Consider the following 12,752-nt stretch of genomic DNA (forward strand, 5'->3'; position numbering starts at 1 on the left):
TATAGAGGTTGGAGCAGTCAATATTATTCCCCTGCAATTCAAGGGCGATTCACAGCCTCAACAGACAGCTCCAACTTCTATCTGCAAATGAACAACCTGAAAGCAGAAGACACTGCTGTCTATTACTGTGCGAGAGACACAGTGAGTGAGATCCCACTAGACCTCAGACAAAAACCCTTCACTGCATTTCATTTTATGACAAATAACCAGAGGGGGCAGCAAAGGGCAACAAACCAGAAAGCCACAAACCAGAAATGACTGATGGTCCACCGATTTCATTTTTTGACCATGCCCCAGTCTGTAATGAGTTGCTCTAATTTTGTCTGCTGCAAAAGAACAGCTCTGAGACCGTGCCCTCCCCTCATTTTCCCCACCTGTGCCTTTTTCTGAGAGAGCTTGTCAGCTTCCTTCCAAGACAAAAGATATTTTCCTTTAACAATGTCCAGAAAGGCAGTTTTTCTAGTGTAGTTTTTTTCTCATGATCCTTTGTGCTGTTTGAAACTGAACCCACCCATTAGGCTGCAGTTGTGGATGTTCTGTGAAGGCCTTCTGATGCAGATTTGTAGGCCTTCGTAGATTGATTAACGGGAGGTGTAGGACATAACCTAACCCCTACAGATACTAACCAATGAAGATGTCCAATCTACACTATGTTGAAATGGTCCTTTAGTGTGGCAGCTCCTGCTTTTTGCAACTCCTCACCATTATATATCAGACAGGCACTTCCTTTGTTGTCTTGGCAGCAACTGCTAAAGACATTCCTCCATCAAACATTTTAAAATGAGATATTTATCCCAACTGGAAACATTATAGGACACAAATTGATAGGAGATGTATATAAGTGCTTTCTCAGCTAGCAGTCCTGGAGCAGAATACACTTTGATGAATGGGATCAGAATGCAGTGCCTCACCCAAATCCACAGCTGGAGAAGTGTTATCCTACCTGAGCTGTCTGGATGCAACATGAATCAAGATGGCTGAACAGAGGCTGGAGGATCTACAGTTTGTATAAGGACTCCCCAAATTTCGTTATATGGGACATGGCAAGGTCAGGACAATGCAGGAATGGGGAAACTAGTTTAAATTTTTATTCCATTTGAACCAGACTGATACATATATTCTTTTTTCATAATTTAACAAAATCTACTGTTCTTTTTTTTTTTTTAAATCATTTTGTAGATTACCTATGTTACCTACCAAGTTTGATACCTTTGTTGACAAGCATTCTATGTAATCTGTGGCATAGATACTTTGAATGCACACTTGATGAAAAGACAAGAGATATGGTTGCATATTATATTGGTTCCTCCCCTCTTATATTGGTTGATTTATGCAAAGCTGCAAAAAGTAGTTTCCCTTTTCAGACTTAAAAGTCTCACACCCCACCCAGACTTCATGCAACGGCACATTACATCTCTTTCTGATCCAGACTATCCCACCATTATGCTGTCTTTACTGCCAGTGCTCATTGCCTTGGCTGCCTCTTTCCCATGTATGTTGAGGTCTTTTTCCTTCCTTAATTCATTGTGAGTTCCATGTGATAACTTTGGGCTGTTGCTTTTCCTATTTCAGCTTTTTCCCCTGCCTTCCTTTTCCAGACACCCTGACACAAATTGTTCTGACTCAGTCGGATTCAATACTGAAGAAACCTGGAGAATCTCACAAACTCACCTGTGCTGTCACTGGGTTTGATGTTAACAGCTACTATATGGGCTGGGTTCGACAAAAACCTGGAAAAGGATTGGAATGGCTTGTTCTCTACCACAAAGCTTGGAGCAGTCAATATTATTCCCCTACAATCCAAGGGCGATTCATAGCCTCTAAGGACAGCTCCAACTTCTATCTGCAAATGAACAACCTGAAAGCAGAAGACACGGCTGTCTATTACTGTGCGAGAGACACAGTGAGTGAGATCCTACTAGACCTCAGACAAAAACCCTTCACTGCATTTCATTTTATGACAAATAACCAGAGGGGGCAGCAAAGGGCAACAAACCAGAAAGCCACAAACCAGAAATGACTGATGGTCCACCGATTTCATTTTTTGACCATGCCCCAGTCTGTAATGAGTTGCTCTAATTTTGTCTGCTACAAAAGAACAGCTCTGAGACAGTGCCCTCCCCTCATTTTCCCCACCTGTGCCTTTTTCTGAGAGAGCTTGTCAGCTTCCTTCTAAGACAAAAGATATTTTCCTTTAACAATGTCCAGAAAGGCAGTTTTTCTAGTGTAGTTTTTTTTCTCATGATCTTTTGTGCTGTTGGAAACTGAACCCACTGATTAGGCTGCAGTTGTGGATTTTCTTTTTTTTTATAAGATATTTATTAAGATATTCAATATATTACAAAATAAAAATAGAAAAAAGAAAAATACGAAAAAAAGTTAAAAACAACTCAATCTTTCCATTACTTATTTTTCATTAGCTTGTTTCTTGGACCTCCTCACACCTCCCTTTTTTGTATTCCAGTTCGGTTTGTTGGTTCAGCAAATCCTTCCCCTCTTTGTTATCCTAATCTTTAATCTTAAAATATTGTAACATTAAATTTTTACCTGTTAGTAATCCATTTTTCATATTCCCTTATAGTATTGCAGCTAGAAACCACTTAATTTCTATCCAACATCATTCTAACATTCATTAATTTTACAATATTTCTGTAAATAGTCTTTAAATTTCTTCCAATCTTCTTCCACCGACTCTTCTCCCTGGTCCAGGATTCTGCCAGTCATTTCCGCCAGTTCCATATAGTCAATCACCTTCATCTGCCATTCTTCCAGAGTGGGTAGATCTTGTGTCTTCCAATACTTTGCAATTAGTATTCTTGCTGCTGTTGTGGCATACATAAAAAAAGTTCTATCCTTCTTTGGCACCAATTGGCCGACTATGCCCAGGAGAAAGCCCTCTGGTTTCTTCAAGAAGGTATATTTAAATACTTTTTTTAATTCATTATAGATCATCTCCCAGAAAGCCTTAATCCTTGGGCACGTCCACCAAAGGTGAAAGAATGTACCTTCGGCTTCTTTACATTTCCAACATTTATTATCGGGCAAATGATAGATTTTTGCAAGCTTGACTGGGGTCATGTACCACCTGTATACCATTTTCATAATATTCTCTCTTAAGGCATTACATGCTGTAAACTTCATACCTGTGGTGCAGTTGTGGATTTTCTGTGAAGGCCTTCTGATGCAGATTTCTAGGCCTAGGCAGATTGATTGAAGGGAGGTAGGACATAACCTTAACCCTACAGATACCAACCAATGAGGTTGTCCATTCCGCACAATGCAAAATTCATCCTTTAGTGTGGCGGATCCTGCCCTTTGCAACTCCACACAATTATATGTCAGACAAACACCTTTATTGTCTTTTCAGCAATTGCAAAAGACATTCCTCCTTCATCAAACATTCTAAATTGAGGCATTTATCCCAATTGGTGAGAACATTGGACATTAATTGATTGGAGGTGTATAGAAGTGCTTTTTAGCTGGCTGTCCTCGAGCAGAAGACACTTGGATGAATGGGGTCACAATGGAGAGCATCACCCAAATCCACTCAGCTGGAGACATGTCATCCTATCTGAGCTGCCCGGGTGCAGCAGGAATCCAGGTGGCTGAACTGAGTCTGGGGCACCTAAGGCTGGCATCAGGATCCCCAAATGGCTGTTCTAGGGAAAATTGCAAGGTCAGAACATTACTGGAAGGAGGGACCTAGTCTCAATTTTTGTTGCATTTGAACCAAGCTGATACATATATTCTTCTTTTCTTAACAATATCTACTGTCCTATTTTTTTAAAAAAATCGTTTTGTAGATAACCTATGTTAACCTTCTAGTTAGAAACATTTGTTAGTATGCATCCTTTATAATCTGTGGCATAGATGTTTTAAGCGCACACTTGAAGAAAAGGCCAAATATATGATTCCATATTAATATACTCCTTTCTTATAATCACTGATTTATGCAAAGCTGCAAAAAGGAGTGTCCCCCTTAAGCCTTCAAAGCCTCACATCCCACCCAGACTTCCTGCAACAGCACATTACATCTCTTTCTGATCCAGACTATCTCACCATTATGGTTTCTTTACTGCCAATGCTCATTGCACTGGTTGCTTCTTTCCCATGTATGTCAAGGTCTTTTCCTTCCTTAATTCATTCATTCTGAGTTTCATGTGACAACTGTGGGCTGCTGCCTTTCCTATTTCAACTTTTTTCCCTCCTTTCCTATTCCAGGCACTCTCACCCAAATTATTCTGACCCAGTCGGATCCAGTACTGAAGAAACCTGGAGAATCTCACAAACTCACCTGTGCTGTCACTGGGTTTGATGTTAACAGCTACGCTATGGGCTGGGTCCGACAAAAACCTGGAAAAGGATTGGAATGGCTTGTTCTCTACTATAAAGCTTGGAGCAGTCAATATTATTCCCCTACAATTCAAGGGCGATTCACAGCCTCAACGGACAGCTCCAACTTCTATCTGCAAATGAACAACCTGAAAGCAGAAGACACGGCTGTCTATTACTGTGCGAGAGACACTGAGTGAGATCCCACTAGGCCTCAGACATAAACCCTTCACTGCATTTCATTTTGTGAGAAATAACCAGAGGAGGCAGCAAAGGGCAACAAACCAGAAAGCCACAAACCAGAAGTGATCAATGGTCCACTGATTTCATTTATTGGCTACACTCTAGTCTGCAGTGAGTTGCTCTAATTTTGTCTGCTGCAAAAGAATAGCTCTGAGACAGTGCCCTCCCCTCATTTCCCCCACTTGTGCCTTTCTCTGAGAGAGCTTGTCAGCTTCTTTCCAAGGCAAAAGATATTTTACTTTAGCAATGTCTACGAAGGCAGTTTTTCTATTACGGTATTTCTCATGATCCTTTGTGCTGTTTGAAACTGAACCCACCCATTAGGCTGCAGTTGTGGATGTTCTATTAAGGCCTTCTGATGCAGATTTGTAGGCCTAGGTAGATTGACTGAGGGGAGGTAGGACATAACCTAACCCCTACAGATACCAACCAATGAGGATGTCCATTCTGCACAATGCAAAATTTGTCCCATAGTTGGGCAGCTTCTGCCCTTTGCAACTCCTCACAATTATATGTCAATAGACAAACACCTCTTTTGTCTTTTCAGCAATTGCTAAAGACATTCCTCCTTCATCAAACATTCTAAATTGAGGCATTTATCCCATTTGGTGAGAACATTGGACATGAATTGATTGGAGGTGTATAGAAGTGCTTTTTAGCTGGCTGTCCTGGAGTAGAAGACACTTGGATGAATGGGGTCACAATGGAGTGCATCACCCAGATCCACTCAGCTGGAGACATGTCATCCTATCTGAGCTGCCTGGGTGCAGCAGGAATCCAGGTGGCTGAACTGAGTCTGGGGCATCTAAGGCTGGCATAAGGATCCCACAAATGGCTTTTCTATGGAAAATTGCAAGATAAGGACATTACCGGAAGGAGGGATCTAGTTTCAATTTTTATTCCATTCGAACCAGTCTGATACATATATATATTTATTTATTTTGCAACATCTACTGTTCAATTTTTTTAAATCATTTTGTAGATTACCTGTGTTACCCTTCTAGTTTGAAACGTTTGTTAGTATGCATTCTTTATAATCTGTGGCGTAGATGTTTTAAGTGCACACTTGAAGAAAAGGCCAGAGATATGATTCCATCGTAATATAATCCCTTCTTATATTCGCTGATTTATGCAAAGCTGCAAAAAGGAGTGTCCCCCTTAAGCCTTCAAAGCCTCACACCCCACCCGGACTTCCTGCAACAGCACATTACGCCTCTTTCTGATCCAGACTATCCCACCATTATGCTGATTTCACTGCCAGTGCTCATTGCACTGGTTGCTGCTTTCCCATGTATGCTGAGATCTTTTCCCTTCCTTAATTCATTGTGAGTTTCATGTGATAACTGTGGGATGTTGCTTCTCCTATTTCAGCTATTTTCCCTTCCTTCCTATTCCAGGCACCCTCACCCAAATTGTTCTGACCCAGTCAGATCCAGTACTGAAGAAACCTGGAGAATCTAATAAACTCACCTGTGCTGTCACTGGGTTTAATGTTAACAGCTACTATATGGCCTGGGTCCGACAAAAACCTGGAAAAGGACTTGAATGGCTTGTTCTCTATTATAAAGCTGGGAACGATTATAGATATTCCCCTTCAATCCAAGGGCGATTCACAGCCTCAACAGACAGCTCAAACTTCTATCTACAAATGAACAGCCTGAAAGGAGAAGACATGGCAGTCTATTACTGTGCAAGACACACAGTGAGTGAGATCCCACTAGACCTCAGACAAAAACACTTCGCTGCATTTCATCCTGTGAAAAATAACCAGAGGCGGCAGCAAAGGGCAACAAACCAGAAAGTCACAAACCAGAAATGACTGATGGTCCACCGATTTCATTTTTTGACCATGCTCCGGTCTGCAGTGAGTTGCTCTAATATTGTCAGATGCAAAAGAACTGTAGGAGTGCAAATATCCAGAGATGTAGTGATCAGGTGGGATTGCTATGAGGAATTATAACAGATATAGAGTAAGCCATCTGTGTCAGCAATGAAAGCATTGCGTTGACTGGGTTTAAACTATTTTGATATGATTTTTGACCAGTCTACACCTCTGCATCTCTGGCCCTTTTGTTGTTGTTTTTTAAATAATATTTATTAATTTTCCAACCATTTAAACACAACAAAAAACAAAACAAAACAAACATAAAACTAACAAAACAAGACACAAACCATTTAAAACACAAAACAATTTCAATATCTTATCTTTCATTCCCTTATTTCCACGACCTCTTCACACCTCCCTTTTTGTATTCCACTTCTGTTAATTATTTCAGCAATTCCTTTCCATCTTCCTCTGTTTTCTATCCTATAATTATCTTAACATATTCTAACCTTATTTTTCCCCTTAATACTCTATTAATCTATTTATACTTGATTCCTTATAACATTTCTACTAAAGCCATATAACTTCATTCCAACATTTTTCTAACATTCATTATTTTTACAATATTTCTATAAATAGTCTTAAACTTTTTCCAATCTTCTTCCACCGACTCTTCTCCCTGGTCTCGGATTTCTGGCAGTCGTTTCCGCCAATTCCATATAGTCCATCAACTTCATCTGCCATTCTTCCCGAATAGATAAATCTTGTGTCTTCCAGTACTTCACAATGAGTATTCTTGCTGCTATTGTTACATACGTAAAAAAAGTTCTATCCTTCTTTAACACCAATTGGCCGACCATGCCCAGGAGAAAGGCCTCTGGTTTCTTCAAAAGGGTATATTTAAATACCTTTTTCATTTCGTTATGAATCATCTCCCAAAGTGTCTTAATCCTTGGGCATGTCCACCAAAGGTGAACTCTAATCCTCAAATTTGTCTGTTTTTCTTTAAGTTCAGTCATAACAAGCGTCAACTTATGTTCATCAAATTGCCTCTGTAGGGCTGGGACTCTCTTTCTCTTTCTCTCCAGTTGTGTTACTTTACATTCAGCAACAACAGCTTTTTCCCTGGCTTCCTCCGCAGTTTGCAGTATCAAAGTAGGTTCCTGTATCAATTTCTGGGTGGTTTCTGTATTGGTATTATTTATACTTTCTGTATTTAAGTTAATTTTAGTAATTGAAACATCCATTTTCGCATTTATCGTGTCCATTTTCCTGTTAAGCTGATCCAGTGAGTCATTTATCTTATATAATGCAGCCACTAAAGCCTCTTCTGTCAAAATTCCTCTTGGTTTTAAATATACTGGTACAAAGGCAGCAACAGAAGGAGCAGGGGGGCCTGATGATGGACCTCTCCTGGATTGTTGCCAAGTCCTCCCAGACCTTAATGTTTTGTCAGCAGTTGACTGGTCTGTTTTTCCTCTTCCATTTACCATAACACTTAAAAGATTCAAGGTCAGTCCCAGAGTCTCACAGTTTTTAACTTGCAGCTGGAAATTCCCCTAGCCCAGCTCTTGTAAAGCAACCGGTTTCAAAGGCTTCCACTAGGGGGAAACAGTTTCTATTTGTAATAGTCAATAGTATCCTCTTTTAAACAATCCAAAATTAGTTTCAAATTAGTTTCAATTTTCAGTTACTTTTACTCCTTTTTAAAGCAGCAGGAGACAGTAGAAACAATGTATTTCTCTTGTTTAACTAACTGTCAATGAACATTCTAAACGCTTTCAATGAACATTCCAAAAGACGTCAGTCCTGCTAGCAGCCCGTTTCCAGGGTCAGAGCAGCGGTGTTTTAAACCTCTTCGCTCTCTCCCACAGGCATACTCAATCCGCAACTTCCCGCTCTCTTCTCCTGCCTCCAAGAGGGGGTGTAATGTTTTTTACCGGTGGAAATTTAACCTTTTACAAAAGGCTTTCCAGGACTCCAGCTTGCAACTTCATTGCCTCAGTCTATTTACAAAAGGGGAAGGCGGACTTCCTGTTTTGAACCTCCCCGTTACGGTACCAAATTAAACATTTAGAAATCCAATTCTTCCGCTTCAGCTCTACTCATGGGTAATTACTTTAAAGTCAAATTGTCCACAGGAAAAGGTCAGCGCTCTCCAGCAACAGCTATGTGACTTCGCTCCATGGAAGAAGCAGACGATTCAATGCACTGCGCCGCTCACCCCACGTCGCTCCGGATCCCCAAAAACCGGGGTTCCCCGCGAGTGGGGGAGGCGCAAAAGGTGCCCGCCGAATCCCACGCTCACAGGCTTCTCCCGCCTGTGATTTTAACAGGTCTCCGCCTTCGCCGTGGCGGCCAGACCCAGATTCCCACGGAGCAGATTCCTCCCGGTCAGAGGAATTCCGCCATTACCGGAGGCAGCTCCCCGGAAGACAGACAGGCTCTGCATCTCTGGCCCTTTTGACTCTACTGCCCATTTCTCTCTCCTCACGTCACGTACACAGCGTACACAGCAGTTGCTTCGCCAGGCTGGCTTCCTGGGCCATAAAATAGTAGGTAAGTTACTTTGATGTAGTTTTCTTATATATAATCTAGGATGTTAATCTTAGGGCCAGGAAACAGGTTTCACATTAAGGTGATAATGGTCACTGTCCTCCTGGCCATCCTCCTTATCATGTGTACTGATTGTTTATGACCTCCGGGGTTGCTGTATTTGCTCCTTTGTAGTATTCATTCATTTACCCCAAAAGTATGCATGGACAACTAGTGTTTATAGTTTAACTTTGTCCCCACTTGAGGTTTGTTTGAATGCTCAGAAGAAATCTGATTGGTTCTTACGAGCACTGTGTAAAAGATTCTTTTGCTAATAAAATGGCCTGGTGAGGGGTGTGGTTTACACACTTTTCTCCGAGAGCCTTGCTGGTCAAAGCCTCGTGTCTTGATTTTTAATCAGGGTCCAATCCTTCCTTTACTTTGCAAACGCAACAAGAACAGCTCTGTGACAGCTCTGTTAGCACAGGGACTAAGTTGGTTCATATGGGAGAGGTAGTCCTTAAGGGCTTGAGGTCCTAAGCCATGAGGCATTATAGATCAGCACCAGCACTTTGAATTGGTCCCAGAAACTAATTGGCAGGCAGTGCAGTTAGGCCACGATGAATCCTTAGTTTATTCAAATTAGTCTGAAACATATATTGTTTTCTTTTTTTCTTCTTAAAATCCCCTACTGTTTTATCATTAAAAACATATACAAAGATTTCATGGATCATGTAATATGCGTAGCAATTTGGGTTTGATCATTTTGTTAATGTGCATGCATAGAATCTATGGCATAGATGTTTTAAGTGCACACTTGATGAGAAGGCAGGATGTGTGGAGTTTGGATTCCATATTAATAGTTTTCCTTCTTATGCTCACTGATTTATGCAAAGCTACAAGGCATTGGGCGTCCTACTTAAGCTTTTAAAGCCTCACTTCTCACACAGACTTATAATGGTGAGGAGTTGCAAAGGGCAGGAGCCGCCACACTAAAGGACCATTTCAACATAGTGTAGAATGGACATCTTCATTGGTTGGTATCTGTAGGGGTTAGGTTATGTCCTACCCCCCCCCCCTCAATCAACCTACCTAGGCCTACAAATCTGCTTGTGAAGGCCTTAATAGAACATCCACAAGTGCAGCCTAATGGGTGGGTTCAGTTTCCAACAGCACAAAAGATCATGAGAAATACCGTAATAGAAAAACTGCCTTCCTAGACATTGTTAAAGTAAAATATCTTTTGTCTTGGAAGGAAGCTGACAAGCTCTCTCAGAGAAAGGCACAAGTGGGGGAAATGTGGGGAGGGCACTGTCTCAGAGCATCTCTTTTGCATCCGACAATATTAATCCACCTCGCTGCAGACTGGAGTGTGGCCAATAAATTAAATTGGTGGACCTTTGATCATTTCTGGTTTGTGGCTTTCTGGTTTGTTGCCCTTTGCCCTTTAATAGTTTTCCTTCTTATGCTCACTGATTTATGCAAAGCTACAAGGCATTGGGCGTCCTACTTAAGTTTTAAAGCCCCACTTCTCACACAGACTTCCTGGAACAGCACATTAAATCCCTTTCAGAGCCAGAGCATTGCATCACTATTCCGTCTTTATTGCCAATGCTCATTGCACTGGCTGCCTCTTCCTCATGTCCGTTGAACTTTACATCTACATCTTATTCCTTCCTTCATTTATTGTGGGTTTCATGGGGGCTGTTGCTTTTTCTATCTCATCTATTTCCCACATCCAATTCCAGGTGCCCTCACACAGATAGTTCTGACGCAGTCGGACCCAGTATTGAAGAAACCTGGAGAACCCCATAAACTCACCTGTGCAGTTACTGGATTTGATGTTAATAGAATTGTTATGGAGTGGGTCTGGCAAAAACCTGGGAAAAGGATTGGAATGGCTTGTTCGCTACTATAAACCATGAATCAGTCAATATTATTCCCCTACAATCCAAGGGCGATTCACAGCCTCAACAGACAGCTCCAACTTCTATCTGCAAATAAACAACCTGAAAGCAGAAGACACGGCAGTCTATCACTGTCCGAGAGACACACTGAGTGAGATCCCACTAGACCTCACATAAAAACCCTTCACTGCATCTCATTTTGTGAGGAATAACCACAGGGGGCAGCAAAGGGCAACAAGCCAGAAAGCCAGAAACCAGAAATGATCAATGGTCTCCAATTTAATTTATTGGCCACACTCCCGTCTGCAGCGAGGTGGATTAATATTGTCGGATGGAAGAGAGATGCTCTGAGACAGTGCCCTCCCCACATTTACCCAACCTGTGCCTTTCCCTGAGAGAGCTTGTCAGCTTCCAACCAAGACAAAAGCTATTTCTCTTTAACAATGTCCAGGAAGGCAGTTTTTCTAGTACAGTTTTTTTATGATCTTTTGTGCTGTTGGAAACTGAATCCACTCATTAGGCTGCAGCTGTGGATTTTTTCATTTCCCCCAAGCTAAGCAGTTGGCTCCTTATCTCTCTCGCCCTGACCTAGCCACTGTGATCCATGCGACGGTCACTTCCAGACTGGATTATTGTAACTCGCTCTATGTGGGGCTGCCCTTGAGACTGACCCAGAAACTCCAGCGGGTGCAGAATGCCGCGGCGAGACTCCTTATGGGGTCTTTGCTGCGAGATCATATTCATCCGGTACTATACCAGCTGCACTGGCTCCCGGTGGAGTACAGGATCAGGTTTAAGGTGCTGGTTTTAACCTTTAAAGCCCTATACGGCCTAGGACCCTCGTACCTACGGGACCGCCTCTCCTGGTATGTCCCACAGAGAAATTTACGGTCTGCAAATAAAAACATCCTGAAGATCCCAGGCCACAGAGAGGTTAGGCTGGCCTCAACTAGAGCCAGGGCTTTCTCGGCCGCGGCTCCAATCTGGTGGAACGCTCTGTCACAAGAGACTAGGGCCCTTCGGGACCTGACATCTTTTCGCAGGGCCTGCAAGACAGAGCTGTTCCACCAGGCCTTTGGTCAGGGCGCAGCCTGACCCCCTCCTCTGGCAATCGGCACAGAATTTTGCTTAATGGTTGCCATCAATTTGATATTAATTAATTTTATAATGAATGTTTTTAGAATGTTGGATTATTTTTATTGTTGTTAGCCGCCCTGAGCCCAGCTTCGGCTGGGGAGGGCGGGATATAAATAATAATAATAATAATAATAATAATAATAATAATAATAATAATTATTATTATTATTATATTAAGGCCTTCACGTGCAGATTTGTAGGCCTAGTTAGGTTGATTGAGGGGGGATAGGACATAACCTAACCCCTACAGATACCAACCAATGAAGATGTCCATTCTGCACAATGCAAAATTGGTCCCATAGTGAGGCAGCTCCTGCCCTTTGCTACTCCTCACCATTATATATCAGACAGGAACTTCCTCTGTTGTCTTGGCAGCAACTTCTAAAGACATTCCTCCTTCATCAAACATTTTAAAATGAGATATTTATCCCAACTGGAAACATTATAGGACACGAATTGATTGGAGGTGTATATAAGTGCCTTCTCAGCTAGCAGTCCTGGAGCAGAATACAGTTTGATGAATGGGATCAGAATGCAGTGCCTCACCCAAATCCACTCAGTTGGAGAAATGTCATCCTACCTGAGCTGTCTGGATGCAACATTAATCCAGGTGGCTGAACAGAGGCTGGAGGATCTACAGTTGGTATTACGACCCCCAAAAGTAGTTACAGGGGACATGGCAAGGCCAGGACAATGCAGTAAGGGGAAAACTAGTCTAAATTTTTATTCCATTTGTACCAGACTGATAACTATATTCTTTTTTCATAAATTAA

The sequence above is a fragment of the Podarcis pityusensis genome (assembly GCF_964106645.2).
Source record: "Podarcis pityusensis genome assembly, chromosome: 13".
Lineage (NCBI taxonomy): Eukaryota > Metazoa > Chordata > Lepidosauria > Squamata > Lacertidae > Podarcis > Podarcis pityusensis.